General features: G+C 42.4%; 1 pseudogene; it reads left to right on the top strand.

Moving 5' to 3' along the window:
* The first annotated feature begins 2,985 nt into the window (after positions 1-2,985).
* On the top strand, positions 2,986-4,005 carry LOC9648360 (annotated as a pseudogene).
* The last annotated feature ends 1,173 nt before the right edge of the window (positions 4,006-5,178 follow it).

Genomic DNA, 5,178 nt, shown 5'->3' with positions numbered 1-5,178 from the left:
TAGCGACAAGCAAGAGAGTGAAGAACCTTGATTCTAGTCGTCGATGACAACGTGAATCCCCTCATTGTCCGAGACGTCGTCCCTGTCGTAGCTCCATCGCCTTTCACTCCCAATCCTCGTCGCATTTCCGGGCAGAGCACGTCGATCTGCCAAATGCACCTGCGCAGGCGGATGCTGGTGGATTTGTTCCCCGCATAAGTCTGGAAGGCGTCGATCCTGTTCTCACTGGTCATCGAGCACAACTATGGCGACACAGAGAAAGCCGTGAGCCTCTCAAACCTTTGCAAATGGAGAAACAAACACAACCTCGTTGTAATAGGCTGGAGCTTTCAGCCGCTTAGGATCGTTATCCAGTGCTGTTCCCAGGACTTCTTCCGGAGCTGTCCAAAAACGAACGCATTAGAGTTTTTTCTAGTGTCTAAATCGAAGGAACTCACTCAAAGGTGTTGGATAAGGAACAAATGCGGGTTGCGGCTTTTGGTAGGAGGTTTTTGGTCCCTCGCCAGGCTTGATGCCACCGTTGCTGCGATTGGCCGTAATATCTTGGTCATCCTGGAACATCTCAAGCTAGAATCGCAGGGACGACAATAGGGGGGTCGAGACTCTTTTACCAGATGATATTCTGCGTTAGTACTTTTTCCATAAGTGCGACTCGTTTCTTCACGAACTGGATAATTCTCCTGTTGAAGAACGCTTCGGCGTTGGTTAAATGATTGTCATTTTCCGGTGCGTGAGCTTTTGAACTCGAGAATGAACCAACCAGTGGCATCATGTACAGCTGACTGTAGCCTTCTAAATCGTTCCATCAAACACACACACACACTCACAGAGGCAGATAGAGAGAGAGAGAGAGAGAGAGAGAGTACCTTCCCACAAGCGATGATCGATGCTCTCTCCTTGTGGTCACGCACCCTAAAAGACAATTGAAAATTTTTATGATCCCAAAAGTCACGACTTTACATTGTCTAATCTCAGCCGTTAGATTTTGGCATATGCCCAGAATAAGTGTCCCCAGTATATGCTATTATTATACGGGCTCTTTCGTTTAAATATATGAGTATGATGATGACTAGCAAAAGTCCCAGCTACGCTGGGAGCATCGTGTTTATTTCTGATGTTTTAGTAATTTCAAAGCGTTGTGATCATAATTGTAATTTTTTAACATAATTATAATGATAACATACATAGTTAAATATAATGTAATCTTTATATTGAAAATCTCTTCTACAATTGAGTTTATCACCAACACACATCATAACATAATAAATATAACTCATAACATTAAATCACATTTAAAACTCTGATTGTTGAGCAAAATCTTCAATCTTTTATAAATGGAATTCCTCTCTATGGAACCCCATGGCTAGATGAGTCATTTAGAGATTCAGCTTTGGTAACTAATTTTTTCTTTTATTTGAAATCTATAAAATTTATTAAAAAAATATTATTTCTTGATGATTCATTCAACTCTACAATTTTTCCTCTTAATGAATTATATATTACTTAAAAAGCCTAAAACATAATGACGTTAAACAATATATATTTAAAACTCACTACAACTACATACATCTTGTAAATTTACAAAATAAAATATTGTTATAGTGTTATATTTTATTTTCATAACTTATAATAATTTACATATTTATATTTCATATTTCCTTTTTATCCTAATATTTATATTCATGTATTTTAAGATTAATATTTAAAAATAGAAGTATTCTTTATTTTATGTTAAACATTTTTCATGTATATATTAACCAAGACCAAGGCCCAAACCCAGACAGACACATTTCTTTGGAAATAACATTCGTAGGACATCTGAAATAAGATAAAAAATTATTAATACAAGACATTGGAAAGGAGACAAGGGCTTGTTAGCCAGGAGACTTTATTGTATATACAATGATGGCCGGCTGGTAATCCAGTCGGCAATAGGTTTAATGTACTTAGGTTAGCCCTCCAAAACACTCTTGCAAGTTAAGCAAGAACCCAAGGTTGCCATACGAAGATTGTGCCAAGCACTGAACAGCAAAGATGCAGTCCACGTTTGCTCAGATTCTCGATGAATTCCACAAGACAATGTGGGAATCATCAAGCTTGTATAAGCCCATGCTGACCATTTGCATTTAATCTACTTTCTACATTGAAGATCCACCGAAAGCCATGTTTTCTTGAGGTTCTTTCTCTCATTGTCTCACATCTTGTACGAAAGCATTGAGATGGTGACGATATTGTGATACAGTGCCTGGCCCAAGACACGCACTTAGCAAATATGTGAGCTCCACTTCGTTGTGCACAGGGGAGAAGATTCGGCGATGCTGGAGAAGAGATCAGATCAGTGCTTTATTCATTATACACATTTTTCTGCCCAGCTTTTCCTGCATTTTGAATCAAGTTGAGTGACTGATGAACTTGAAAAGCAGATGAAGATACCAGAAAGGCACCTTACATAAAAGCCCAGCCTTCGCTCAGTCTTTTACTCGTCCGATTCACTCAGAGATCCGTAGCAGCCACCCAAGCTCCCCTTGCAGACCTTTTTTAAATGAACCTGCACCCAAAGCCGAATAGGTTTGTAGACCAGATCAAAACCTAATAGACCTAAAAAAAACTAATAATAAAAGCATTAAAATAACTTACCAAATGGATACCCATAGTTTCCCTGTTAGCACTCTAAGCTTGCAGCAGTGCTTTTGAGGAATTCATATGTATAAAAGCTTTCGAAGTTCTTTTTATAACTACAGGTATTTTCAATACATTGCAAAAACCATCAGCTTTAAAAGGAGAAAGGTAGCGCGGCTGATATGCTGCTATGGATGGTTTGGCAGACATTCTTATATGCAATCTTCCAGCGTGGTAGAGCAGCGTCAATGTGAGGGCCAGGATTTCCATGGATCAGCTGTGCTGCTGCCGCCCCCCACAGCGGCCCCTGCCAAGGAATCTCTCCAGCTCGTGACAAGGGAGGAGTGATTGGGGCTCTACGAGGACATGATCCCTGGTCAGATGTATTATAGGAGCAAGATGTTTGTATTTGTCCAGCAATGGACAGGAGGCCGTGTCCATGGGATTTGTCAAGGCACTCAAGGAGGACTACATTTGCAGCACTTACTGCAATCACATCCACGCGCTGAGAAAAGGTGTCCCTGCCAGGCAAGTGATGAGCGAGCTCTTCAGCAAATCCACTGGCTGGGCACGGCCAAGGTGGATCCATGCATATGTTCTCCGCTGCTGGGAGGATTTGCTTTCATCGGTAATGGGATCCCCGTGGCGACTGGAGCAGCCTTCTCAACCAAGTTCTTGCGGGAAGTTCTCAAGGATCTCAGTGTGAACGCAGTGACGCTGGTGTTTTCGGGGATGGGACTTGCAACAATGGGCAGTTCTTGGAGTGCTTGGACATGGAAGCTGCCAATTGTCCACGCAACCTCTGCACGATCGGCATGGACCACTTTCGAGCTACGTCAGTGCTGGATATCTGGAAGAAAAGAGAGGCTTTTGTATGCATGGAGTTCACGTCGATGGAATGGACGTGCTCAAAGTCAGTGAGGTGGCCAAGGAAGCCATTGCGAGAGCTTGGAGGGGTGACAGCCCGACATTAGTGGAGTGTGAAACTTATCGGTATATAGAGGTCATTCTCTCATCGATCTGGACGAGCTCTGGAAGCCTGGCAAGTGCCTCGCTTTGTTCTTCGCTCTCTTCTGGTTCTTTGGAAGCTAAACTTTGTTCTTCTTTCTGTCAGAGCAAACGAGCAAGTATGCTGCTCGCAATCCCATCCCCCTTCTTTCAAGAAGTACTTGCTGGAAGAAAGACTGGCCAGTGAGGCGGAGTTGGAAGCCATCAAAAAGAAGATCGAGGAGATTGTGGAGGATGCCGTGGAGTTTGTGGACGCGTTGCTTCTTCCACCTCACAGCCAGCTCCTGGAGAACGTTTGTGGATTGCAGAGGCTTTGGAATCTGGCCGGATGAGAAATACAGGGATAGGATCCAGCCTTCACACAGCAAAAATGTTTAGAGACAAAACAATGACAAAGTTTGTGTGTGCCATACAGTCTTGTCGAAGGAAGGATATTTATACTCACTCAGTGGTCATGTCATTGTTTGACATGACTTTGGAAGATCAAGAGACTGCGATTGCTCTTTCATAGATTATTGCAAACCAAAGGTGCGATAAAAGGAGCGATTACCAGTGGGGAAGTCGTCACGGAGCTGGAGCTCGTGCTCTTCAGACTGTCTGCCATTGGCCTGTCCCTTCTAAAGTGATCCCGACTCAGAGCAAACATAGCAATAGCACAATAGAATGAGATTCTTGTATGTGCAGGTCACTCTTCTGAACTTTTTTCTGCCTGCACGCTTCCTTTTGAATGTCTAAAGCGTTTTTAGGATTGTGATCTGGAACGACATAGACATTTTGTTTTTTACCTAAAAGCTTTACGAGAGAGAGCAAAACACTAAATAAAATCAAACATAGTAATCATTTATATGCCCTGAGTTAATGTACACCAAATCAAACCAAGCTCATGGCTTCAAAGTTGTGTCTATAAACACGTACATACACAACAGTTTATTTAATACTGTCTTATTCCTTCAGAAATGGCTTTTTTTAAGGGGGGGGGAGGGGGTGTTTAGGGTTTCAAAAGTATAGTAGGGATTAGGGATATTGAGATTCAATAGTGCTTTTAAATTGATTTGAGGTTGAGATTGGGGCCTTGGGTGGGAGTGAGCATGGACTCCCACCCAATTAATCAAGTCCAGTTGGATTTTTTTAAAACAGTTCATGGCTTTGTCTGTAAGAAAGTTGAGTAGGCTGCCATGTAGAGCTCCAAACCTTGTTCTCCACCACCTCAGCTGCCATGTACTACGCTGTGGTGATATCTCCTAAAGGTGTTGATCACCACTTTGTCGCGCATGTTTAGTTTGGAAAGAATGTTGTCGAGCTTGAGATCCTGGTGTACCATGCCCCTCCAATAAGTCTATTGGTCTTAACCAGCTGCTTGATGATTCTGGCTGCTTTCTCCTCACCAATCTCCTCGCAAATATGCTATATTTAAAAGACCAAATAATTATGGAATAATGCCTTAAGAAAGGAAGGCAATATTTCCACCAACGAACGTAACCACTCGAAGAAAAATGCCCGTGCCCTGTCCAAAAGGACACTCTCCTGGCGTTAGAGAGTAACTGAGGATCA

Source organism: Selaginella moellendorffii, unplaced genomic scaffold (assembly GCF_000143415.4).
Source record: "Selaginella moellendorffii unplaced genomic scaffold, v1.0 SELMOscaffold_199, whole genome shotgun sequence".
Classification (NCBI taxonomy): Eukaryota; Viridiplantae; Streptophyta; class Lycopodiopsida; order Selaginellales; family Selaginellaceae; genus Selaginella; species Selaginella moellendorffii.
Note: the sequence above shows the minus strand (reverse complement) of the source record. Positions and strands in the feature narration are given on the sequence as shown.